Here is a 12,932-nt window from a genome sequence, read left to right as displayed (position 1 = left end):
CGCGAGTAACAGAATGACTTATAGCAATGAATAAAAGGAACATGAACTATATGTGTCCTTGTGGAGAATGTGGTCTAGATGGTAGGGTCAGACCAATGGAAAATTCAAGTACAGTTTGAACATTTCTAATCCCAAAATCCTAAATCTGAAACGTTCTTACCATTGGCATGATGCCACAAGCAGAAAACTCCCCACCTGCTCCAATGAGATGGATTGCACTCAAAACACAGATACCAGAATAACACCGTCAGGCCTTGTGCATAAGGTGTACAAGCAACATGAGTAAATTATGTGTCCACTTGAATCCCATCCCAAGCTATCTCTTTATGCACAAGCAAATCTTCCAAGATTAGAAAAATCCAAAATCTGGAAGACTTCTGGTTGCAAGCATTTCAAATAAAGGATACTCGGATGATACTTGACTTGCAACTTCGTTAAAGGAAAGGACAAGAGATCTCCTACTGGTCTGGAAATGTACACATATGCAGAAGGGTCACAGGGACGCACAGCTATTTCCCCTTCACTGCAGATGGACCCCCCCCCCTCCAAAGAGTCTTCCTCTCATTATCCCCCTCTGGTTATTCACGGTACTGCTTTCAGGTTGGCCTTGGTTATGCACTGGCTTACGTCTTCGCTTTGCCCTCTGCACCTTGAGTTCTGTAAGCACACAGACTGCATGTAGTTAGTACATCATTGAGTCTTCAGCCCCTGGCTGTGAGGCAGCCACTGTTCTTCCTATTAGCAGTGGAGGAACCAGATGGAGCCAGAGAGGAGGGTTGCAGAGTGGGCATTTAAAGTTCATTTAAGTCTGCTTGATACCACAGCATATGGTCAACCACTGCGTTCCATCCTCCCGACATCTTTGATAATTCAAATGATCTAAACCAGTGCATCGGTTACATTAGCGGGGCTGATTCAACCAAGATACCCAAACGAATAGTGGATTATATAAGCGGAAGTCTATTTCTTTCTCATGTAAAAGTCGAGGAGGCTTCACTTTCATTAGCATCTAGGCTCCTGTTCAATGTATTGTCACCCTTGAAACAAGACTTCTAGCCCAAGTGCAAAAATGACTTCCCCTAATGCCATCTCTACCTTCATATTTATAGCCAGTAGAAAAGGAGCAAAGGAAAGGAGAAGGCCATATATGACCCATAAGTTGCACACATTATTTCTAGTCACCTGGCAGAGGGAACCCATTCTGAGAAACCTTGTATGCAGGTAAACATTCTTTACAGATAGCAAGGGCAGAGTGGCTATTTCCAAGATCTAGTGGGAGAAGGGCTTGTTTCCACTATAAGGCAGCGGAAGGAGTAACAGAGAAGTAAAGGAGAGGAAAGATGGAAAGCTGTTAAAAGATAGGAGGTAGAACTATGACCTAGCAAAACTTAACTAAATCCACTAGGTAACTGGAAATTAAATTCCTTCTCCTGCAGTTTTATTTCTGGGATTGATACCTTGACTAATCTTTCAAATGCAGGATAATGTATTTTCTTATATTATGGGCCTAATTCGAGCTTTGGGAAGGAAGGAAGGAGGGGGAAAGGGAGGAAGGGAGGGAGGGAGAGAAAGAAGGACAGAGAAGCAGAATCTGCTTTCTGAATGTAGAATAATATTAAAGACTGACTACCAAGAACATATTTGATATTTGGGACACTCTCAATCTTACAGGGGGGAAAATGTAAAAAGTGGGATTCCTTCCCTTAAATGTCTCTCTGCAAATGTATGAGAACTGCAACACCCATTCTTTCTTTCTTATTATTATTTGTTGGCCTTGTTTGGGGTTCTCACATATTGTCTTTGAAAAATTAAGATTTTTGTTTTTACAAAAACAAACCAGGAATCTTCAATGTACAGAGGATAATATCATAAAATATAATTTACTAATTACAAAAATTATCCCCTTTTGAAATTGATTTCTCATGTGCTAAAGCCTTTCTTATAGTCTGATATCAAATCTTATCAAGTGTTTTAAAGTCTAAGGCACTGATAAAAATGAAGGCAATTAAAATTTAAAAAAAAAACAGAGTGAAACTAATGGGCTTTGAGTGAGGTATGTAATTATAAATAAACTCTAATTAATTCCTTCACATTTCTTGGTTATTATCCACATGAACCCATTTACATAAGCTCACAAATGACTGCTAAGCAGGAAGGAAATGCAGCTTACTCCAAAGGCCCTTCTTTTCCCTACTCTTTTGACCACATTTTGTTGCTTAAAATGGGAGGGCAGAGTTGAGGATTAAATGGGGACCCTGGACATCATAGAAAATTAACGAGGTATAGAGGACATACCCTGGAATGACACCCAATAAGCCACATCTTCAACTAATCCCCCTCTCTTCAAGCAGGGATGGAACCTGTTCCTTGCATCTTACTAATAGACTATGGCAACAGTGAAGGCATTCAGCAAATATAATTAAACATCTCTCAACAGCTGACTTCAGATCAAAAAGATTACCAGCTGAGCACTGGGGGCTCCTGCCTGTAATCCTAGCTACTCAGGAGGCTGAGATCTTAGGATCACAGAAGCCAGCCTGAGCAAGAAAGTCTGTGAGACTCTTATCTCCAATTAACCACCAAAAAAGCCGAATATGGCTCAAGTGGTAGAGTGTTAGCCTTGAGCCAAAAAACAAAAAGACAAAAAAGCTCAGGAACAGTGCCCAGGCCCTGAGTTTAAGCCCTAGGACTGGGAAAGAAAGAAAGAAAGAAAGAAAGAAAGAAAGAAAGAAAGAAAGAAAGAAGAAAGAAAGAAAGAAAGAAAGAAAGAAAGAAAGAAAGAAAGAAAGAAAGAAAGAAAGAAAGAAAGAAAGAAAGAAAGAAAGAAAGAAAGAAAGATCAATGGTAGACCCAACCTCTTAAAGGTCTTGAGGTCAAGAACTCTTAAACAGCAAAGTCAGTCAGTATATCTGTCTTTTCTCCCTCTCTTTCTAGCCTTCTCTCTCTTTCTCTTTCCCTTCCTCCCTCCAATTTCTTACCCCTTTTTAGCTCTGAAGTAGCAAGAGTTTTACAGCCCAAGGGGAATAAATACTATAGACAATTTGGAAGTGCTCGAAGTGGATTAGTTGACTCTCCAAATGAGAATACAGCCGAACACACATGTAAATCATAGCCTTTGTGGGTCCCTGAGCTGAGAAGCCAGCTAGATAGAATCCAGCACTCCTGACCTACAGGGATGAGGAGGTAAGGGAAGAGATGGGTGTTGTTTCCAGTCACTACAGTCGTGATGATTTCTCACATAACAACAGAAAACAAACAGATAATCTGTGCACGCAACATGTGCCAGTAGACCTGGGAAAGAAGAGAGACAGAAACAGACAGAGGAGAGAGGAGAGAGGAGAAAGGGGAGAAAAAGGGAAAGAGGGGAGAGGGGAGAAAGGGGAGCAGGGGAGCGAGAGGGGAGGGGTGGGGAGAGAAGCTCTGAGCTCTCAGGAAGAAAATGCCAGGCCCCGTTCCCTTCCCACCCTCTAAGCATTTGCTCTTTGACATTGCTCGCTGCTATCCTGCCTTCCACCGTAAATCAGGTTTCTGCCTGTGATTCAATCTCTGGCTCCCTATGAGAAATCTTTTTTTATATAAAATTAATATATAAATAAATTTGCTCTTGGAGCGGTGCAGTTTGGAACAGAAGCTGCTGTGCTCTCTAACACCCGTCACAAAGAAACAAACGCAGAAGGGAGGGGGGAGAGGCGTTGGGTTTATCCTCCATGGGAAAGCTGAGAATTCATAGTGATCTTATTGCAGATGTAAAATTAGGTCAGGGGCTCTATAAACTGATTAAAACTAATGCTTCACGCTTCCAAGGAAAACAACAGATACAAAAGGAAATGCTAGCTGGGCTCAAGATAAGAGGGAAAGAGCACACTGTGTCCATAGACCATCGAACCGTGCAGGGTGCTTGGCCCAAGTGAGGAAATTGAAGGACCAACCAAAAAGCACTGGGAAAATTCCCCAAATCAAACGCTAGACAAGATGTTGTACAGGCCACTGTCAACCACGCACAAACGGGGGACTTGAAGGTCCCCAGGTATAGGAACTCTGAGCTCTCTCTCCAAATATACCTCTATCTGTAGTTTGTAGCCCCCAACAGAGAGGTTTTAAACATTCTGGTTTGTATTTGACAGAAATCAACCCAGTTGCTGGTTCAGGAAGCCCAGCCTGCAAATTTCAATCCTCAAAGTTCTTCAGTCTCCATTCTCCAGGGCATTACCCAAATTTGTCCCTGACTATCTTTAGAAACCTGTTGTCTCGTATTGTAATTTTTAAAATATATATATATTTTTTTTCTGAAACAAATGGCTCAGCACCAAATCAGGGTGGCTGTGTATTGATCACAATCTTTTCAAGATGTGCTGGATCTTTGGGGACCATCAACCCCTTCATTCTCCATCCAGGAGTAATTGGGAATAATTGGGAATCATCCCACTTGGCATTCTTTCCACACTTCTGCTTTCTCAATGTTTTACGTGTGCCTTTGTTACCACCTGTAGATCATGACCTAGCATCACAAGGGATAAAGGAAAAAACTGAGAGGTTGACGTTAAGTCGAGAAGACCTTGCGCATGAGGCAACCTGAGGCTTTGAAGTGATGTGTTTGATGGAGAAGGAGGAGAAAGTGGGATGAGTCTGGGATGCATTAAAAAAAAAAGATGAGAGGAAGTGGAGTGGCCAGTCAGGCTTCCCCAGCACTGGTCACTCAAGGGAAGACTCAAGTTTACCTGTAACAGGGCTTCCCAGAATTTCCTCACACTCTCCCTGCCAAGGTAAATTGGCAGCAAAGGAAGCTTGTGGTCAATAGTCTGATTCAAGAAAAGGGATCCAATTCCAAGCCATCCCTAACCATTATCTCAGACAGAGAAAGAGCATGGTATTAAGCATCTCTCTCTCCCAATCCATTGTAATAGGTGTTATACCAAAAATGCCTTCATTTTACAAGCTTAAAATTACCCGAACTGAAAAATAAAAGTGATACAAATAGACAGACCATACCAAAAGTAGCAGGTTATTGTAGAGAAACAGAGGAAAAAAGAAAGAGTACCAGATGAGAATCAAATTTGAGGATTATTCCTATTCCTACTTCCTCAAAATGGAAAAAGAGAATAGATGGTGATATAGGCTTATTTCCAAAGAATATTTTCCAAGGCAACTAAGAAATTGATATTACATATTTTCAAATGCATCATCACATTCCCTAAGGCTCTACCTGCATACATTTCCTTCTCTGCTATTTCTTTCCTATTCATGAACAGATACTAGGCTTCAGTTGCAGTTCTACCCAGATCTAACTCATCGGGCTCTTTATGAGTTACGTGAACTTGGAGGACAGATTTTAGCCTCCCTGAGTCCCAGAGTCTCACACAACCGGCTAAGAGTACTACCCACACGTACTGTCAGAATCTTGGCAGGAAGCAGATGGCACACTCAGAAGGAGTCATGGAAGACGCTGTAATCAAGACACTAATGATAAAGATGAGAGAGAGAGTTGAGGAATCCAAGAGAAGATGGAGGGCTTTATGAGGAGGAACAGAGGGGAGCCATTAACACCCCTCTACCTGAAAGCTACCCAGAGCAGGAATCATTCCTGGAGCGTGGGAAGGGAAACAGGAAGGATCCAGATTCTTCTGTAAAATGGATGCAGCCAACCATACGCTATTTACTGTGGCCCAGCCTTACCCTTCAGTTCCTTCATGGTGACCCTCTCCCATTTTCCAAAAACCGTTGGAAACTAGAAAGCAAGAAGTCCATGGATGTAGTCCACACCACTTGGCCTCCTGGGGCACAAAGCAGGGTGAAGAAGGTAGAAGGGGGAATTAGAAATAGTGGCACAAATGAAGAGTCCTGCTGAATACCTCCTAAATACAACTTCTATTACCCAATGCTCTACTATTACTGTGTATTTACTAAACACAACCCTTCGGATGGCGATGCTTCTCAAATGCAATCCACATCTGGAATCCTGCCTTCTGTTTCAAGCTATTACTTTTCAGCTGAAAGAGAGGAATTGGCTGTCACCTTAATTCTTCCTTGAGCTTGTCGGTATTAATACACACACATTTCTATGAACGTATAATTATGCATGTGAACGTACATGCATAATTGAAGTACACACATACATAAAGTTCAAAGATTACAGGCTGATTGAACTTTAAAACGGAATGACAAGAACGGATTTGAGATGCCAGCAAAATCCACAAATATTCGCGGGGCCTGGAATTTCTTGTGTAGGCCAATTCTATGTGTTTGGCAGTGGCTTGCTGGAGCAGTGGTAGGGAAGAAATCGAATGCCAAACTCCTTCACACAAGGAAACAGGCCTCCTATAGTGGAAGGAAGAAGAGAGAGAGACCACATATTCCAGAAATTATTCTATTTGCCAAATACAAATATGCGTTGCCTAGTAAAACTTGAGGTCTAGATGAATGATAAATAATTGTTCACTTCAGATATGCCCCATACCATATTTGTGGCACAGTCTAAAAAAAGAAAGTACTCATTATTATCTGAAATTCAGATTGAACAGGCATCCTATATTTTTATTGGGCAAATCAGGCAACCTTGACTTTGACCCTGGGTGGAGAGTCTTAGCTAACTTTTCCACTTGGTAGTTTGGGAATCTAAAGGCAGGATTTCAATCCCCCCTCCCCTCCCCACCCCCAGTGTTCCATGGATACTTAAAACAGAATCAGTGCTAGAAGCCGTTTCTCCAGTCACATGCTGGGTCCCATCTGTCTTAGATCATAAACTTCATGAGAATTTAAGCAAATCTGTGAGCCACCTAGCAGACCATCTCAAGCTGCTGGGCCCCTAATGAGCTCTTTTTAGATTGATTGAAAATATGACCTAGAAAATGTCATAATGACACTTCCTAATAGCGTTCTGTTGGTTTATAATGTACAGTATATTACACAAATTCATCAAATGCTTACAGGATTAATAGCACCATGGTACCACTCTTATTCAAATTTTAATGGGTGTACACATCTATATTTATACTCAGGAGTTCCAGATTAGGCAGTTACTTGGTTTTCTATAAATACTGAAAACTAGTGACAATCCAGAAACCCATTATGGATTTTTTTTTAAATGTCACTTTTTTTTTTTTAAAGAAAAGGTGACTTAAAATGCAAAAGAGAATTTCTCCCTTTTTTCCTACCTAAACTACTTTTTTACCTAAAAGATAGGGAAGAGGGAAAAGCATCTCTGCTGCAGATTTTCTGATATGCCCACAAATCAGTTATCTTATAAATACATGCAGAGTTTTAGGATGTGGCAGAACACTAAGGCTGTCGCTCATGACCTCAACCCTTTGAATCACGCTTTCTTGAACCATTTATTTGGCTCCGGGTGGTCCCAATGCTCCAGAGATAAGATATGGCTTCGGTATTTGATCAGAGGAGTTATCTGGTATGTGATAGCAAAGCCACCATTTATCTGAGAAGTTATGATTTATGGCTACCTGTGGTAGGCAGAACAGTGGTCCCCCAAACACGTCCATACTCTCATCCCTGAGACAGTAACTATTTTATGCCATGTGGCAAAGAAGAATGAAACTTGAAGAAGGAAGCTGCTCATCAGATAACCTATTGATGTGGAGATTTGCTTGTGATTAATAGACAAGACCTAATACAATCACAAGCATCCTTTTAAAGTAGAAGACGATGGCTGAAGAATCGGGGTTCAAAGGACAGAATGTTAGAAATAATTGACAAGCCATTTCAGACTTTGAAGATGGAAAGAGCCATGAGCCAAGAAATAACTGTGGCCCCTAGAAGATGAGACCAAAATTGGACTTCTGACCATCACAACTATAGGATTATGCCACCATGCTTGTGGACAGAGACAGAAGAGCCAGCAGCACTCCACTCTTCTTGAAAAAAAACAATACTTAGGTAGTAATGAACTAGTATCTATCAATATCAAATGGGACCTTTAGATAATAATGGCCCTCTCTAACATAAAAATTATAAAAGTCACTAAGATATAAGGCTGATCAGTTAAAAGCAAACTATAATACTACTGCTGGAACCAATGCAGTTAAAAAAAAGGAGATAAAGATGTGCAATTAAGAAGCAGTTCATTTCAATAAATATTATTTTATGTGATCATATGCACATAGCTATAGAGCCTTTGTGATCCTCTTCCAAGAATATCCTTCCCTGGTCTCACCATGTGAATGTCTAGAGGCCTGTATAATTTATCATGTCCCACTGTACTTTTTGTCTTTTACCATCCAGTGTGTTTACTTGTAGATGGACACATTCTAGTTACCACAAATGAGAGAAATCATGCACCCTATGTTTCTTTGAGTCCAGCTTATTTCACTTACGATAATTTTTTCTAAGTCTTTCATTTCCTTAGGAATGATACAATACCATTCTTTCTGTTGGAGGAGTAGAATTCCATTGTGTAAATATATGACTTTTTTTTTATCCATTCATCCACTGAGGAGCATCTGGGTTGATTCCATATATTGTGCATATGGTCATACAAGATAATATCTATTGAAATGAACTCCAAGAAATGGAAACAAGAGTTGCTTTTTCTCATTGTTGCTCTTTTTATTTTCTTTTGTCTTTTTATTATCTTTTGTCTTGTATGCTAAGTTTATCTGTTTGCAGGTAGCTAAGGGTGAGGCACAGAAATAGTGGGACAAGGGGTAAACAAATACAGCAATGATGTTCTCTAGATACTAGGTTGAAAATGAACTATACAACTTGTGGTGTAGCAGGAGGGAAAACCGGTAGAGATAAGGGTACTGTGATGCCAGTATATCTGGCAGACTAAAGCGGGGACAGATTCATAAAGTCCTCAGAAGATAGGTAAGCAGAAGAAAAAAAATATTGGGGGGAAATACAAGCATTTGAAGATCACTATTAAAGTCGCCACAGCTCTGCTTTGTCTATGTAGATGAAGCAAGGCCAGAATTGACTCTGGAAGGTTCCAGTTGGAACCAAAAGCAAGAGACCTTGGAGACTGTGCCCTGCATGCAGGGCTCCCTGGCCCCTCAGCCCAGGCCCCTCAGCGGAACTGTTCAGATAAACCAAGAATGGGGATGAGGAGCTGGTGGAGTGGACACATGAGGTAGGAACGGCAGGAAACTTCCAACTCCAACCTATTTAAAGCAACTGTCAGGGGGACTTTTCCTCGTTTGCCTGGCTTTGGCATGTCTGGAGAAATGCTGAGCAGTCGATTTACCTTCCTCTGAGGCTTCCTGCATGGGCCACAGCCAAAGGCAGATTTCCGGCCCAATCAGACCAATTACTTCACAGGACATAGTAAGTCCCTAGCCTGATGCGCCTTTTATTTCCATTACCATCTCATTCGATCCGTTTCTAAGGGCAGTGACAGGACTTGGCTTCCTTCCTCTGAGAGCTTTGTCCGCTGTCCAGTCCTGATTGCTTCAAAGAAATTTTTACTAATGGCTACCATTCCTTTTTTTCCTTTCTTAGCTTTAGGCCACAGTTGCTTGTCCTACCATTCTGGAAGTGACTAATCCCATAGTCTTATTTCTGGGGTTACCTTGAAGGTATTTATAGATTGTGGTCACTTCCCCTCTGTCTTCTGGGTGGATAGAAATTATTTCTTCAGTCAGTCCACTCCAAGAGCGACCTTCCCAACAGTAGTATCATTTTTGTGGCCATTCTTTTATTTCCTCTACATTTTATTTCCCTTTTAAACTGGACAGGGAAGGGACGTGAACCACAGCTAGCTTTCCAGATGTGGCATTTTGGGTAAGGCAACATGAAACAATTCTCTGCTCACCACCCTCTAGCTACACACCCTCCACTGGGGTGCAAGTGTTGCTTTGTTGGTCATCAGTTCTTTGTCCTGGGCCTTGCCATGCTCTGTGCCTAGCTGGTCCAGTTCTTGTGTAGATCCAATCCTGGATGAGTGCGGAACTTTGTGTTTATCACAGTAGCAGCTCATTCTGACCCCACAGCTCCTATTTTTCATGGATGAAAGTCAACTAGCCATTGGGTTCAAACTCTCTGTGTGTATATACACGTGCATGTGCACACATGCACGTGTGGCAGTCCTGGGGCTTGAACTTAGAGCCTGGGTGATGTCCCTAAGTGTTTGTGCTCAAGGCTAGTACTCTACCACTTGAGCCATAGCTCTACTACTGGTTTTTGAGTGGTTAATTGGATAAAAGAGTGTTACAACCCAAGCTGGCTTCAAACTGTAAACCTCAAATCTCAACATCCTGAGTAGCTAGGACTACAGGTATGTACACACACACATATTTATACATATACACATGCATATAACATGTATAATTTTATATACACACCTATATATACCCATACGTGTATGTGTATATATAAAATTATACATGTTTTCCTATGTACAATGGGGTTGCTATGTTTGAAAAAGTTAAAGATGGCTAAAGTTACTCGAGAGAGAAGACAGATAGGACAAAACCAGGTTTCATGAGGCCTGAAGATCTCTTGCCCTCTCTGGAGTATTACTTACTCCTCGTCATTTTCCATACAAAGTATATTTATGTGCCACCTCCCAAACCCACCCCGCATCCCTTTCCCTCTCCCCTCTCCTTGTCAGTGCCCAGGCTACACATAGGTGTGATCTCACTGGACTCCTTTCTGCTTTAAATGACCCTTCCTTTCCCCATAGCCTCCTCCCATTCCACTCCAGCTTGGGGCACAAACATGACTTAAAATATGAGATTTGCAAAGCTTCATTTGAAAGGGATTAGATGGGCCAGGGCAGCAGAGAATATTCTTCTCAAGGTTAGTACGGCCCCTTAAGTTAAATGCCCATTCCACCCTACTTGGGCTCCAGAGTTCTGTCAGGAAGAATAACTGAGACGTCTCTGCCTCCCCTTCGTCCTATTAAAGATGGCCCTCGGATGCTTTTCTTCTCAGTGATGCCAATTCCATTGTTATAGAATACGTTATAGAAACGTGTTTCATGCTCTATTCACCTCCTGAATCTTTTAACCCGACCTCTCTCAGCTGGAAAAAAAAAGAAGGAAAGAAAGAAAGAAAGAAATACTATGGGCTTAAATCTATCTGCTATCAACGGCAGCAGGGTAATTCTTACCCCAGGGCCCCAGCCCTCATTTCAGATGGGCTAATCTGAACCGCTTTCGAAGGCGATGCTATTTTCTTCACTACCTGGTTTGACTGTGTGCTGATCTCCGTTATATTTAGGCAGTGGAGGGGAAAAATAGGGATATTAACCTCTAACACTGATGAAAATAATAGCCACAATAAAATCGGGATGAAAAACGCAGGGGTAGTAATTATTTGGCTCTACCTTACCCCAGAGGAAATAGTTTTTGAGATAGAGCCTTAGAATATTTGTATAAAAAAAGGTGGAGGGGTCCTTCCATTTGGGGTTTTATTAGGCAGGTGTAGGAGCTTTCTAGAGGCAAGAGGAATTTACTGGAGTCCCAGACAACGTGTCACGAAGGGATGGGGGTCCCCAACAGATTCCTACTCCTCTCCTTCAGTTCTGCAGAGATTGAAAAATAAAAATATATCTGAGGATGCAGGCTGTTGGAATCACTTCCGTTCTCTGATCTGTCTGGCAGCAGCCTAGTGTGGAAAATATACTAGGCTGTATTTCAAATAACCCAAACCAACTGGCAAAAAAAAAAAAAAGTACTAAATTCTTGCTTTTGTGTCTGGCTCTTAAATTCCTGCAGACTTGACTTAACAGACAAGAGAGGGTCATAAAACTGAACCTGTGAAACAAAAATAGACCTTTGGGGACTGTGCATACACACGCAGCAGGGGTGCCAAAATCGCTTCCATTTTTTTTTTCATGTTTCAAGTCAGTGCCGTGCTTTTCTCGTGGGTGCTCATGTGGGTGTGGGAGAGCAGGGTGTCACTTGGTACAGTGTGTCTGTCATAGACATGTGCAGGGTCCCAAGGCTTAAACTCTGATGGCTCTATCTTCATGGAAAACAAGCCTGCCATCACCAGCCTCTTCTTTGTCGTAATTAATTTCAGACACCTTAAGACAGCACGTCTCGGATGCGCGCACGACTCTGACGGTTGTGGTTTTAAAAGGCTTTTCTTGCTTTGAGGTTTCCTCTTTCTGAAATCAAATAATTTGGATCATATATATATATATATATATATATATATATATATGATACACAAGTGCCTTCCAGCTATCAATGACAGGGAGTAGCAATAAGAGAAAAATAATACTAGTAAAAATATGCAACTGCGCTAATGCCAGGGACCTGGGGATGCACTAGACAGAAATGAAATTCGAGGGGAGTCGTGATATTGCCGGAGCGCTCCAAAACTGTTCTCACACTAAGACCAGGGGGATTGGGATAAGGTAAAGTTAATTGCATTTCCAGATGACAAACCTCTCACCTCTGAACTGAATGGCTCTTTATAAAAGCTATCAGTAATAAACTGTAAATCTCAGCCATGATTGCAAATAAAGGTCATCCCTTTCATGCTGCCTGGCTCTCCCCCAGCCTTATTACATTCCCGTCTGAGCCGTTCTCACGTCTTGAGGTGTGCTAGCTGTCCGTACAGGCAATCAGCGGGGCGGGCGGGCTGACTGGCTGGCTACCTTGCTTTTTCTTTTCTTTTCTTTCTTTTTTTTTTTTAAGGCCCAACATGATCAGACACTGCGGCTCTCCCTTCCTGGAACAGAGAGCAGCCTCCAGAGGCATGATTTCACTTCCTCTTCTGCCTGCATTCCTGGGCTCTGCAGTCCAGTAAGCAGGATGGATCCCTCCCCCCCCCCCTATTCCTCCCCCTCCCCGGGGCTGTGACACTGACGCAAATTTCCTAACCATTACATACACACGGGACAAGAATGTCCCTGCCACTCTCTGCCACCAACAAAATGTGGTTTAGAAAACTGTGTTCCACTTCAAGCGGATGAAGTTCAGGAAATACCTGCGCATTCCCATTCTCTGTGTGAGCGTCTCACCGATGATGAT

This window comes from Dipodomys ordii, unplaced genomic scaffold (assembly GCF_000151885.1).
Source record: "Dipodomys ordii isolate 6190 unplaced genomic scaffold, Dord_2.0 Scaffold18, whole genome shotgun sequence".
NCBI lineage: Eukaryota > Metazoa > Chordata > Mammalia > Rodentia > Heteromyidae > Dipodomys > Dipodomys ordii.
Note: the sequence above shows the minus strand (reverse complement) of the source record.